This window comes from Ambystoma mexicanum, chromosome 2p (assembly GCF_040938575.1).
Source record: "Ambystoma mexicanum isolate Mex_15411 chromosome 2p, UKY_AmexF1_1, whole genome shotgun sequence".
NCBI lineage: Eukaryota > Metazoa > Chordata > Amphibia > Caudata > Ambystomatidae > Ambystoma > Ambystoma mexicanum.
Window position 1 is genome coordinate 1,212,584,550 of NC_090923.1, and position 15,458 is coordinate 1,212,600,007.

Below are 15,458 nucleotides of genomic sequence, written 5' to 3' on the forward strand. Positions count from 1 at the left end.
ACGGGAGACAGTCCAGATAAGTGCTACCGTGGGAATGCAAGATCTTCACCAGGAATCTCACCAGGAGAGGGGAGACCCTGAATAAGTCTAATCATGAGGATGGGATGGGGAGGGGAAAAATGTAGCGATTGGATACGTCATGGTATAAATATAGGAGACAACAGAGAGAAAGTCCCAGTTGCAGGAAGCAACATTACAAATACATCTTCATAAATATCATAGGAGTACAAATGCAGGGGATATGGGACAGGGCATTGTTAGGCAGAATCACCTGCAGTACCCTTTGGGAACACTACTGGCAATTTGGACTACAAGTGTAAGCACAATTTCACCTTTGGTACAAGCCTGTACTACACAGCAAAGTGGTAGCGATGGCTGAGCAGCCAGACTTATCTCAAGAGTTTAAGTGAGCAGTAGAACACGTTTCACAAAGGACCAAATAATACAGTGATTTAGGTAAACACTTACTCAAGGTTTCTTGGTAAAAGACTATACATTAATTTACTCAGCCAGTTAGAAAACATTACACTAGCATAAGCAGCTCAATATCACACACTAATAAACCACAAAAATTAAACCGGTAAGTAAATGAACAAGTTTAGCTCCTGTGAAGTGGGAGCAAAATGGCACTTCAAATACTTATTAAAGGGATAAAAAGACAAGGTTATAATAATAGACATCCCAAATACAGTCATAGGCAGGGCAAAGGGTTTCAGTTAATTACAACCAGCAATTCTTCTCATAGGCCTGGGCCAAAGTCAATGGTTCAGAGTCTTTGTATAGGATAGCACAGTTCTGGTATAAAACGGTTAAGTCTTTGCCACAGAGTTTAGAAGAATATGGCTAGGCAAAATGTTTGACGAATGTTTAGGGAAGGACAAGTCGTCGAAGTTGAGGAAAGTTTCACGCAATTTCTCGATGGCCGAAAATATTTCCGGACCGCGTTTGCACAGTACCTTGTTAATGAAGAAAGCTGTAGCTGAGGCAGTTGTTCCTGGCAGTTCGAGCAGATCTCACTGTTCCTGAGCTTCAGTCATGGGGACAAGAAGGAGGCCATCGGGAGGTTCCTGCACTGCCCAGGGATGAGGCCAAAAGCTGTAGCAAGACGTCGGTTTAAGGTGTGAGTGCCTTAAAGTCCATGAGCTGGTTTCTTTCCCTCTGGCTATCCGGTTTTCATCAGCACTCTGATGAAAATTCGACCAGACGTAGACGGTGTCTAGGTGGCTTACGAGTTGGTTGTTCCCACCAAACTCAAGGGAAGAAGTTAACCTTGAAGGGGCTTCTCTGTCGGTTGGAGATTCAGGCAATTCGGACATGCAGCAGGGCTTCACCGGTCATCCAGGAGTTGCAGCAGTCCTCTTCCTTCAGCTCGTCTTCGGTTCTTTTGTTCCAGTGGTCGACTCTGCTTTCCAAGTCCCAGAGACCTGCTTTTAAACAGTTTTCCCCCATTAATTCCAGCCTGGCTGTCACTCACACAGCAGGGTGGCTTTCCTTGCCAGACAGTCAGCCAGCCAATCACGCCAGAGCGCATTCAGGTCTCCTAGGAGACTAAGCACAGAGAGTTTCGGGCACCTCCCTCACATCCTGTCCATCCCAGACACTCAGGCGCCAGAGGAGGGCTTCAGCACTGAAGCCTGCTAACGGCCAACAAACAAAGGGACCAAACCCGGTTTGGCGCGCAGAGACAAACACAAGAAGGACTTTTCCTAAAAGAAATGACGAAAAAAGATGACCAGAGTCTGTTTTTACAGATAGGTCTGGGTCGCCACATTGAAAAACATGGCTGACCCGATTTTTAGCTACCGTTGTTAGCGGTCGGGAAAAATCACGGTAGTTCATCTAAACCACTGCCACCAGCCATTTAAAGTAGGAAAAGGTAACATTTTACTGTTACATGAGTGTTTTGACTTAGGGGAAGCTAAGCAACCCCTCCAGCACTCTATAGAAAGATAGCGTGTGCTGGGTCAGTAACTTTGAAGAGACTAGTAAAGCCAATTTAACTTTACATGCTCCGGGAGACGGTAGTCGGTTCCAGAGAAGGTATTTAAACCTTGGGAAGTCTGAAAGACACCCCTGTGTCACTGCACTGAAGGTGCTGTGTGACACACAGAAAAAGATAATGCCACTGGAGTTGTTTTAAATACCATAACCAAAGAACACAAAAGTAAAACACACACAAAATACATGGAAGAGTGGGAAAAAAGACTCACACTCTTCCCAGGTAAAAAAATCAAATCCTAGAAATCCAGCAAAGTTGCTGGGGGTCTCAAAATGTAAGGGAAATTAGCACATTTTGAGAATTCTCCCTAACAGACATAAAACAGAGACAGACACCCACACTATATGCTCGAAGTCGCCGCTCTGGACAGAAAACCTTCGCTGCCTCCTACACGTCACACCTAGAAAGCTTACAAGCATGCAGAGCTCAGGTTACTTCGATCTCCTTCAAAATAACCAAACCCACCCACTTTCTTCCAGATCACCTGGAGACCATGCAAATGGCAATGTTGCACGTGACAATCCTAACTCTGTGCCATAACATCTCAGGCAAGCAGAGGAGCTGTTTCCATGTACTTGCCATAGAATATGGGGTGCGGAAATAAACCCTCCAGTGGAGAGGATATGTGCGTGAGCATAATGGGAGAGCGAGGACTGAGCTGGAGACTAAGTGGAGCCTAAGGTGTCACAACAGGCATTGACATGAACCTATTAGAGGGGTTCGGTGGGGCTAATCTGCCAGCAATCTCTACGCACCTGTCTCTGTTTATTTGGTGGCCCCTCAAATGGTACAAGCCTGCTCTGAGCTCCACTCGAGCCACAGGATAGGGAAAGGCCTTTGAAGTCTGGGCGTTCCATTACATTTTTCCCATAACCCCTATAGATTAATTCTGAACCAGACATTCCAAACAGGTCTCCTTCCACAAGCAGAAAACTGACTCCATCACTCGCCCTACATGGAAACTCTCATCCCTCTGTCAGCACATGGGTGTTTATTTTACTTTTGTTTTTGTGAAATTCTATTTTTGTCATTCTCAGAGCTATTCCACTACACGTAAAAATCCAGACAGAGCTGGAAAGAGCAGGAAGTAGGCGATATGAAAAGACTGTGAATAAAATAAAATGCGTGCCCGGTTGGATCACCAAAGGCCGGACATGGCAAAGACGCTGGCAATCTGTGCTTGAAATTCCTTATAAGTAGTTTTCAGCAGCGATTGGTCATGCACGTCATAGGGCCTCATTGCAAGTTTGGTGGTGATTTACCGCTGGATGAGTGGTGGTAAGTGGCGTTCATCTCGATTTTTGGATACCATAGGACTCCATGGGGATTTCAGGGCATTTGCCGTGAGTAGTACTTCTGTCATGATAAATGCTCTGCTTCACTGGCAATCCCAGAATTCGGTGGTGAAGTAAAATCGTGGCTGCAACAGAATTACTGCCAACAAATGCAGTGCGTAGCCAAACTCGCAAAGAAGCCCGTAGTCAGGTTTGGCATCTTAAATATTCAAGTTTGATTTTTTTTGCCAACCCCATTCAGCGTGGGCCCCAAAATAGGACTTTGCACTCTGTTTCATTGCATGAGCTACCAGCAAGGCTACCAGGCACACCAAACACAATCCAGAGCAATGCGGCTGGCATGGCAATGCATCGCCTGAGTCATGGGCACAAGGCATTCAAACTATCGAAGAAAGGGATGGACTGTACCAGACGGGTGTGCAGATCTATATTTCTCCTCTGATGTGGCACAGAGAGCTCAAATATGACTGTATACCCTCCTGCACTGGGCTTTATATCGAAGTAATTTATAACGAATGCCCATATATTGAATATTTCATCCCGAAACCTTTTATAGCAAATACATTTTTTAGGGGGGGACCGCCCCCCAATCCCCTGATTCCCATCGCTAAAAATCCATCCCGACCGTTTCCAAAAAATATTTAACCCTTTACCCCACCCTAAATACATTCACTTTAAAGGTTTTCAATATAAAAGATTCGATATATGGGCATTCAATATAAAGGATTCGATAAAACACTGTATATCGTTTGTTCTTGGTAGGGGGGCTCTCACACTTCAGGCAAAGTATAAAAGGAAGTGATTTTGTATAGTGTATTTATTTATTTATTTATTCACATTTGTTACAAGTAAGTGTTGGATTCTTAATTCAGCAGATATGCATGAGACCAGAGGTCTTATGGATACACAATTACAAGCATAGTTGCAGGTGAGGCATGATATTCGTAATACAGTAACAGAATGCAGTCAGGTACATTTGTATTGTGCAAATAAAGTATTCAAAGAATATGCACAAATAATGAGGGCCAGTGAGCTGTTTTTTTTTAAAAAAAACTGTTGATAACATTTTGTGAGATACATTCAAGTACTTGAATAGTCATTGGTTGTCGCACCTCAGTACAATAAGAGCCAACATGTAAACATGTATTGAGTCACAGCACTCGCCTACAATTACATTCTAAATATGATAAATAAATATTTCTGCCCATCCCCTAAGTAACAGAGGGTGAGGGAGGGGGATAACAGGGGCAGCAGAAAAATGAAACTCCGTACAGTATAGTGGGGCCAAAGCTCGCCCAGGGCGGAATAACCGAAGGACTGTTTTGAGTGGCCAGTTTGGGTCACTTTTCTAGGCCAATGTGGCCCACTTCAAAGGAATAGGCCACTCTGCAGCTGTTTATTTAATGCAACATTTTCCACAGGTGTTCTTAAAAATGCCCCACACTTCTAACCAGTACCATTCACAAAGGATGTTGTGAAAAGTCACAAAATGCGATTTTTTAATGTGGCCTGCTTTTTTGGTGCCCAGGGCAACCCTGTGGGGATGTGCGGGAGCACCCCCAGACCAATATTGTAGGTCACAGTCGAGAATGCAAGGAGCAAAGGAAGCACTATGCATTCTAAGTAAATTATTCTTGAAGCATATGCCATGCATGTTCGAACTGGTGAGCCATCAGCCTCTTTTGTATCTTGATCTCAAAATCTTGCTAAAAAAGACTCCTGGACATCAGATTAGAGGGAACTGCGTTACCCTGGACAGACACTACTCGTGCATGCCCTCTTCTGGTCACGGCACTGGAACATCACCTGCGGAGTACCCCAGGGTCCCAGCCTTTCAACACTTCTCTTCAAAATCTACCTGCCTCACCCCTTTCAGAAAATCAATATCCATTCAACTTAACGCAACTAACATTGAATTCATGATCTGTGGTAGAACAACCACTCACATTTATTACTCGGCCTGAAGAAATGGAGACTGTGCACGGCTTAGGATCCGAAACCGTCAACTCTTTATGGACAGCGTCCTCACACACGAACCATAGGTTAAAGCTACCGTAAGAAGTTGTTTCTTTCAATGGCAAACTACCCGGCACACCATTCCATGCCTGACTTTTCCACTCACAGACTCGTGGCAGCTATAGCACTAGTACTCTCGAGGCTTGACGCCAAGACCCTCCAGCTGGGGCTCCTGCAATCATTATTGGACCTCCAACAAAGAGCCATCATGCTGCAGCTAGGCACCCCCTAAGACTCCAGACAGCAAGACATCACCCCAGCAGCGCCGGATTATCCATTAGGCCATGTAGGCACCAGCCTATGGGCCCCACTCTTTTTAGCGGCCCTGCGACAACGGATCAAAATAAAGCAGTGCAGAACATAAAAACGTATTAGGAGATAATTTGCGAGGGGGGTGACATTTCGACTGCCTAGGGGCCTCCACAGGGTTTAATCCGGCACTGCACCCCAGCTCTCCTAACGGACCACTGGCTCACAGTCAAAAGTGGGACACAATTCAAAACCCTCTGTATCTCGATAGCTCAGGGGCAACATGCTCGCCTTGGAAGCAAGACGACACAAGCAACACAGGTTCGATCCCCGGGTCCGCTCTTAGAAACCTCTGGGTATTAAGCGCATGCACAGCACCTTCTGCTCAGAATCCACTAAGGAGAAATTGATCCACTTCAAGTCAGTGAGAACGCCTCACTCCTGGAACGTAGACTTGGAAGCCCTACTGCGATTCAACGTGAAATGCCACATTCTCCTACTTCTCATTCCTATCGGCCAAGCTATGAAACATAATACCCAGATGTCTCTACACAGGGAACGACCCGTACGCCTTCAGAAAATACCTACAAGTCTGACTTTTCACAAAACCACAATTTACAAGCTAGCATGGCACCTCCAAGACATCAGGACTTTTCACCCCCATTGCCACATATGAGTCTGTACTAGACCCACTGGAAACAATCTAACAAACAAATATAGGCTTGCAACCATCAGAGGGCAAATCACTTGGACATTATTAACCCAAATAATCTTAACAAAAATGGACCTTAAGTTCAACCAAGGCAAAAACCTATAAGAACAGTCTCACAGATCAGGGTGAAATCGAAACAGGATCCCTTCGAGTCAGCCTCGCCGACAATACACCCAGGCACAAATCTTAAACCAAGAAAATTCAAGAGACTGGACTCAGCTGAGTGGGTGTTGTTAGGTCTGGAAAAGATCAGGGGTGTCAGGGCTAGCTAGCCTTTTGGTTGTAGCCCCTGAGCTTCTATCCAGGGCTCCAACCAAAAGACAGAGGGCTATAGCCCCCTTAACCCCCCCCAAGCAACGCCTCTTCCTGAGTCAGTGTCCGTAGCTCTCGCCCATCAGTTTCAAGACACTGAGCCTCATTATGATTCTGGCGGTAGCCATGCCAGTAAAACGGCAGGCTGCCGCCAGAGTCATGTTTTATTTCTGGCACCTGACAATGGGGAATCACCAGGGCATTAAAGCCCCGGCGGTCCCTACGTCCAGGCGCCGGAAAAAGAAACTCCCCATTCCCATTCAAGTCCCATTGGACTCAATGTGAATGGGGAGGAGGGATGCACTGTGTGCAACAGTACCGGTGCATCAGTCAAAGTCTGCGAGCGAGTGCCGTTCCGCCCCCCAGGTCAGACCTGGCGGCCGGGAGGGCATCCCACCCATCCCATCCACAAACTTGTACTCTGCCGGGCCGGTAACAACAGTGCCGGTAGCTCACTGGCACCGTTGTTACCGTGACCTGCAGGGTTAAAATGAGACCCACCAACACCAATCCACAATCATCATAAAACTGAACCCAGAACTCTTAAAACTCCACACATCAATGAATAACAACATGGCAAACCATATGCTCTGGACTGGAGAGCGAACTGTTCAGTCTACCCTGAAAGACCCAATAACTCCTCTTCTAGATTCCGCAATTCACCAGCTCACCCCTCTATCCGCTAGCATCCTTACAACGCATCCGGCAGCCTACACCCATTACAGCCACCTCTACCACATTAACCTCGGCAATTACCTGTAAACCAATAGGAAGATATTACCCCTAAGTGCCAACAACTTGCCATCTTCTTTTGCAGGAGTTCTCCCAGGCCCAGCTGAAGATGTGTGGGGCCGATTTCGACATGATGGTTGGTGGTGGGGGCCCTCTGCTTAAAGTGAAAATTTTCTGTGGCATCCCCGCGGTGCATACATTACCATGGTGACAAAGATAAGGTTAATATCACGAGACTGCCAGCCAGCACGGATCTCAATCACTAAACGCCAACTGAAGAGCTCTAAACCCTTCGCTGGCAGCGAGTGGCTGATGTGCAGGAACCAATGTTAGAAGACAATGAGGTGATAACACTTCTGTATACCCTGAGGAAAGTGACCGCAGGAAGGGCTCCAGGAATCACAGCTTGTAATGTGAGCGTTGCAAACCGCACATTTTAAGCCCCAGAATGAAACTAGAGAAATTAAGAATTAATATATTGCCATGTTACAAAACTGCTGAATGCCAACATGGGGGCATTTGCTGTGGGCCAGCCTGAGGATCGAGTCACCTTTCAGTTGAAAAGGTTGAAACGCCCTGACGCCATACCCGAGTACTCCCCATCTATGTTGACAGTACTTTTATAAATGCTAATGTGCATACTGCACTGTTCTGTGCATGCGCCATAGCTCTGGGGACAGGGTACCCACGCATAGGATAGTTTGCAGTTCTACAGTTGGGGGTTGTGTTGTGGTGCGTGGCCCACGGTTGCAAGTTCAGGTTTTAAGAGGGCGGGGTAGGGAAGTGTGTGAGTGGGGCGGCGGGGTGACTCTTTGGAGACACGTTTATCATATTAGGCTAACCGGCTGTTTGGTGTAAGTGTGGGGAGCAATGCTTCCCCGTGTGTGTGCGCCTTCACTGTGAGTCATCATTATTCAAGTGTTTGCGCTGATGTGGGACAGCTGCTGCTGCTGGTTTCTGGGTTGGGAAGGGAGGCCAGGGCTGTCATGTGCTATGATGACATCATTACGCATTATCTGATCGCTTGCTCACCCCCAGTCTCTGTTGCGTGACCTCACTGGTGAAAGGTGAACAGAGGAAGACACATCAACAGCATCCTGGCGAGCAGCAGCATGAGTTGAGAGGGGTGGGGAGCGGCGGGGGAGGGGCATGGAACTTTTACAAGCGAAGGGTCGCGTGGGGGGGAGGGGACAGAAAAAGCACTGAGTCAAAACCATGAAGGCAGGGGGTATGTACAGCTACAAGGAGACGCAGACGCCAGGACCACCGATCCTCCACGTGACCCACTCACATCTCCCGCCAAACATTTTACACTGGGAGGCATCCCCACATCCCATGACATTGCCGACAGGACACAGCCAAAACAAGCCCCCATTCAGCTTTTCAGGAAAATCCCTGTGACCCATTATAGCTTGTCCAGAACTGGAAGCAGTGCTTAATTTGTAAAAAATAAATAAAATAACTGCGAGGTCCCAAATATTACCAGCACACCTGGGAAGCATTGTGGCCGGCAACTCTCTGCCCGATGTTGACACCACCTGCTCGCCACAGTGCCAGCATACTTAGGATTATCGGCTGTTGTGGGTGATGGATGCACGCACAGCTCTCAACTCACACGCTTTTTGCGGGTGTCACCCGCCTTGTAAACAGCTGACTCACCCGCCAAGCCTCCTGCACGCCCATTCGTTTCAATGGGCCTCTCACCGGCCAAAAATAAAATTGGGTGTTTTCACCCGCCTTTGCGACACAAATGGTTGAGAGCTGTGATGCACAACCCATGGGAGATGTTCAATTTGCACACATCACTCAACATAAAATAACATACTAGTGTAAGACAAATGTTTGTGTGCTCCTTTAAACACGTCAACATAGTTAACATTTTGCTCGGAATCTATAGGTGGCAAGTGGAACATGTTCCACAGAAAAAAGAGCAAACGTGCTTTCCTCTAATTGTGGGTCCGGTTTGAGGGACTGGAGGGGGGTGTCTGTACTTCCGCTCTCTATTTGGTAGAGGAGAGGCACAGAGGACCCCTGCCAAGATTCTCAATATTGGTACGTGGTCGAGCAATCAAGGCCTAGCTTCTCGGGAAGGTGATGCGGGCTGGTTCTTAAGTAAAGTGGAGTCCCCAAGCACCCACAAAGGAATGTCCGCACACTGTATCGGTTAAAACACAGTCTTTACATAATTAATATTCAAGGTCATATACAATATCACAATAACGCACTTTGTACTCGGTTAGCTATAATGGCAAATATATACAGTTCTACGTGGTACCACAATTACTATTAGATCTCTTTAAAATGCATCAACTGTATGGTTAAAATGGCACACAAATCAAGTCGTAAAGGAAACCAATAGTAGAGAAAAGAGGAAAGCAGTTGATAAGAACAATTGGCAGAAATACTGGTCACTACCGTTAAACACAGCTCTGTGTGGAGATCCCCTCACCTAGGCAACCTGGAGAATAAAGATACAAGCCCAGTCCATATATTGTTCACAAGAGACTTCCCAATAGTTCTGCAACCCCAAAGTACCTGGCTTTGTAGCATTCCTCGTCGGGGGAATCGACTGCCCTTATTGAGTATCCTCCCTTTAAGGCAGGAGTCACGGGTCATCGAACGTCCGACGGAGATCAGGGCGAACTACGGCGGTGAAGTGGCAGCTTCGTTCCTAGCGGTGCTCGTTGACGGGGAAGTGTAAACGTCCTGCAAGGAAGAGGCGTGCGGGGCACCTCGGTGTCGATAGTTCTGGACCACAAAGAGTTTGAAGAACTGTGGCCCGGCAAGGGCGTCGAGTCGTCGGCATCTCTGTGGTCTTTGGGTGGTGGGAAACCCACCGGTGGATGCTCCTCGGCATGTCGACGGTCAGCCCTTCTCCAGCGGGATAAAACGGCGGCGATGCGGACGAGAGCGTCCTTGGATTAGAAAGTTCTGAGGCAAACAGGAGCACGGCGGCTCCGGTCGTCGACGGCGGTCGTCGACAGTGGCGGACAACAGTCCGGGCGCTTCTCCTTGGGATTCCACAGCAGTCCCCATCTCGGGTCGGCAGCCTGTCGAAAGTCTGTCTACCAGGGAGCGTTGGCAAAGATCAGCTGATGCACGATGGTCCCCCGTAGCTCGGGAAGAGGGCGCCTTACCAGGTCGTGTCTGGGTCAGTCCTTGGAGACACAGCAGCTTTCAGATTGTGAAGGAGAGCAACAGCAATTCTTCTCGTCCAGCAGAGCTTCAAGGTCAAGCTTCAGTTTAACTCCAGTTACTCGTCGTAGTGGACTTCAGCTTCTGAACACGATTCCTAGCAGTAAGAGGTCCCCAGATATACTGTTGATCTCGCTGTGCAGTCATTTGGTCGAAAGACAAATGGTCGACGGAATCTGGTCGAAAGCCAAATGGTCGATTTTTTTTTTAATTATATATATATTTTTTAGGTTTTCGTTTTGGGAAAAAAAGGGTTTTTTTAGAAAAAAAAGGGGGTTGGGGGGGACCCCCCAAAAAAAAAAAAAAAGGGAAAATACTAAAAAAAAAATTCGACCATTTGTCTTTCGACCAAATGGTGTGGACCATTTGTCCTGTCGACCTTTTTTTTTCCGACCAAATGACTGGTAACCGTTGATCTCCCATTCATTCTGCTGGGTCATACTCAAGCATCCTATCACGGCGAAGGACATTCATGCAAGCAGGCATCCAATCAGACACACAGTGCATTCAGGCCATTCACTTCTCTCCAGACACTCACAACAAGTTATGTGTATTGGGACAAGTACCCAGCCATTCAACACTCCACACTGAATTCAAACCAGTTTTGGGCAGGGCTGTCTCAATCATTGTGTTAAACACCAGATACTGGACACCCACAACACAGAATTCGTATTCGTCACACACTCCATTCACCCAGGTCCCACCCACAGGCGTACCCACAACATACGGTCGTTGGGAAGGCTCCAGCCAGACTGGTCAGCACTTCCCCACACTGCCATATATGGAACTTCCACCCAACAGCCAGTCAGGGGGAAGGGACAGAGTCAGGGCTTCCCGGGACTTCAGGAAGATCAAGGTAACAGGTGATGGAAGGCAAGAGGCCACAGGGGCCATCTTGTTTCCAATTCCAATGACAGGGACTGGGCGTCCCAAAATGGAGGACGCTTAGGGCACTAGTCAATTGAGCACGGAGCTGCCACCAGCACGTACCCAGCTCTGTGGGCCACCCACAGGTGCCCAAAAACATACACTAGGGACACAGGGTTGTACCCCTACCCATGGGTGCCATAAGGGTATCCCATGGGTCTGTTCACCAAAACCAAAGGAGAGAGCTGCACCGCCAGGAGTCCCACATGAACTCCTGCACGGAAAACACGACAGAACACACGATAAAAGGCCGTAAAGGAAAAGGATACGGAGGCCTTGTCCCTCTGATGCATTTCCAGCATCACAGTCGCCCCTGCCCCAGACTGAGGTTAGGGTGCCTAATCTCCCACGAGATAGACACCCTTACCTAGACGGTCAACACACCTTCTGGAAAGGCCATCTGCATTATCGTGACTCTTCCCTGTCTATGCTCAATGGTGAAGTCTAGCCCTTGCAGGCTAATGGACCACCTGAGCAGTTTTGGGTTCTCACCATTCATCTGAATAAGCTACTTCAGGGGCTTATGATCGGTTTGGACCTTGAAGGTAGATCCGGTAAGGTAGGGTCTAAAACGCCTAAGGCTCCAAACTATACTAAAACATTCCTTTTAAACAGTAGCCCACCTAAATTCCCTACCCTTAAGTTGTCTACGGAGGAATATGATCGGATGTTCTCTTCCTTTGTCATCTAACTGGGACAAGGTAGCTCCAATTCCGGTGTCGCAGGCGTCAGTTTGAACGATAAAGGGCTTGCTGTAATCGGCTCACACAACACAGGTGCCCTACACAGATTTTCTTTCAAGCCATCAAAGGCCCTCTGACAGTCTTCCGTCCAATTAACCTTCCTAGGCTGTATGCGTGAAGTCAGAGCAGCTCAGGGGTTCAGCTATGGTTCCATAGCCTGCCATGAAATTATTTTTAAAAAAACAGTGAGGCCCAAAAAGGTTCTCACCTGGGTTTGAGTAGTGGGAGTCTCCCAGTCATGTACATCCTGTACTTTACTCGGGAGAGGCTGGATTTGACCCCCTCCTACCTCATGACCAAGATACGTGACTTTCCCCTGAGCTATCTGGCACTTGGTGGCCTTGATAGTGAGGTTAGCCCTTTTCAAGGCCTGCAACACCTTATCCAGATGTGTCAAATGCTTTTCCCAGGTGGAACTATAGACGGCAATGTCATCTAAGTAAGCCACACAAAAGGCTTCCATCCCACTGAGCGCATGGTTGACCAATCTCTGGAAGGTAGCAGGGGCATTCTTCAATCCAAAAGGCATGACTCTAAACTTGTAGAGTCCCTCAGGTGTTGAGAACGCCGTCTTTTCCTTGGCATGGTCCGTCAGAGCTATTTGCCAATAGCCTGAGGTAAGGTCAAAGGTGCTCACAAATTTGGCAGCACCTATGGTGTCCACAAGCTCATCAGCCTGGGGCAATGGGTGCGCGTCGGTTTTGGTGACTAGATTGACTCCTCGGTAGTCCACACAGAACCTCCAATCCTTGGTACCTGCCTGGGAACTTGCCTTGGGGACAAGGACCACGGGACTGGACCAGGGACTGCTTGAGGGTTTAATAACACCCAGATCCAACATCTTTGCCACCTCAGCCTGGATGTGGTTCTTAACAGTATCTGACATAGGGAGCACCTGATTTTGACAGGCACACTGTCACCTCGTGCCAACACCATGGTGTAAGGCCTGGTGTCAGTGAGAACAGAGAGGCATACTGCCGGAGCAAAGTCCTGCAGGCCTTCTGCTGCTCTGTCGTCAGATCGGGAGAGAGATGTACTTCCTCCACTGAGCCATCCTGATGGTTGCTATGCAGCAAATCAGGAAGGGGCTCACTCTCATCCTCTTCTTGCTCTGAAGCTAGCAAGAGACATGAGACTTCTGCTCGCATGTGGAAAAGCTTGAGCCTGTTAACACAGAATACCTGAGGGGCTACCCCAGGGGCTCCCAGGTCAACCAGATAATTGACCTCGCCCATCTTGGAGATTATCCTGAAGGGTCCAGTACATTTATCTTCCAAAGCCTGAGGCTTGGTAGGCTCCATCACGAGGACCTCCTGTCCCGGAGTCCAATCCACTTGCGATGCTTTAAGGTCATGCCAGTACTTATCAAATTCCTGGCTGGCCTTGAGATTCGCTGTTGCCTGACCCATCATCTGTTTCATCCTCCGTCTGAGGCCTAACACATAGTCCCCCACTTGCTTGGCGGGGCCTGGAGGGGTGCCTCCAAACCTTCTCTGATCAAGGCAAGGGGCCCCCTCATGGGATGTCCAAAGAGTAACTCAAAGGGGCTGAAACCAACACCCTCTTGAGGTACCTCTCTGTAAGCAAACAGCAGGCATGGCAGGAGGAGATCCCATTTCCTCCTTAGGGGCTCTTCCAAAGCACCTAGCATGCCCTTGAGAGTTTTGTTAAATCTCTCAACCAGACCATTGGTCTGGGGATGGTAAGAGGTGGAGAACTTGTAGGTTACCCCGCACTCTTTCCACATGGTTTTCATGTAACTAGACATAAAGTTGGATCCTCTATCAGAGACAACCTCCTTAGGGAATCCAACATGGGTGAAAATGCCCAGGAGAGCCCTGGCAACCACCTTGGCAGTAACAGTCCGAAGGGGTATAGCTTCAGGGTATCTGGTGGCATGATCGACCAAGACCAGGATGAACCGATGCCCACCTGAAGTGGGAGGGTCAAGGGGACCGACAATGTCAATGCACACCTTCTCAAACGGTGTGCCAACCACTGCAATGGCTGCAGTGGGGCAATGACACTGCCTCCAGTCTTGCCAGACAACTGGCAAGTTGGGCAGGTCCTCCAGTGGGACTCCACTTCTACTCCCATCCGGGGCCAGTAGAAATGGGCAGAGAGCCTCTGCTTAGTTTTCTTGGTACCAAGATGACCAGCTAAGGGCACCTCATGTGCCAACTGCAGTAGGAAGGGCCTGTAAACCTGGGGTACCACCAACCTCTTGAGGGCACCAGGTTCAGGCTTAGTGGCTCACTAACAAGGAGCTCACCATCCCAATAAATCCAGAATGTCCTAGGCACTTCTCCTTGTGCCTGGGACAGGGCCTGTTTCCTCAGACTCTCGAGAGAGTGGCACTCTCTCTGTCCCTTACAGTAGTCCGGCCGGGAGGGCCCCCCTTCAGCTAACAAGCATTGAAGGTTGGGATGATCCTCCGGGTTGAGAGCCTCTCCCACAGGAAAGTCTTCTGGCTCTTTTCCCACAGGAGTTGAGACGGGATTCACCACTGGACCCAGCCCGTCCAGAGCCTGGATCCCAATGGGTGCTGTCGGAACAGCAGGAAGAGCAGGGGCTCCCTCCACAGAGGTGGCCTTCTTACTCTTCCGTTTCCTTCGTGCCTTGGGTTTCCCCATCAGCAAGGATTCCGGGCTCACAGCCGGACCCTGTGTGACCTGTGATCAGGTGACCGCCACAGCAGCCATGGGCAGACCATCCGTGATCATCCCCAACTCGACCAAATCGTTTCCTAACAAAATGTTTGCAGGCACATTGTCCTGAACTGGAAGCTTCACTGTCTTGTCTCCAATCGTAATGTTAACTAAGGCTACAGGCGATAATTTGGGAGGCCCACCAGCTAACCTGGTGCTTCTCAGAGGAGCACCTACATAGTCCTCTGGCTTGAGCAGGGTCCTGTCCACCACTGTCATGCTTGCCCCAGTGACTCTCAAACCAGTACAAGGCTGGCCATTCAAGAGGACACTTCTCAAAAACCTGCGACTTTTCTGTGGGATAGTCGCCAGTACTTCTGCATACTGGTCCCAGGCCCCAAGGGACACTAAGGAAATCTCTACGGGAGCACCAAAGGTGATCCCAGCAGAGGAGGGGAGGACAGTGGCCTCCACCTCAGGTACGGAGTAGGGATAGGTCAGGCTGACAGCCTGGACTCCAAGTGCCTTACCCTTACACTTGGGGTCACCCCTTCGGTGATCCAGAGCCCCACAATCCCAACAAGTGGCAGGAGTGCGGGGTACGGTACTGGAGCCACTGGGACCCTGCTT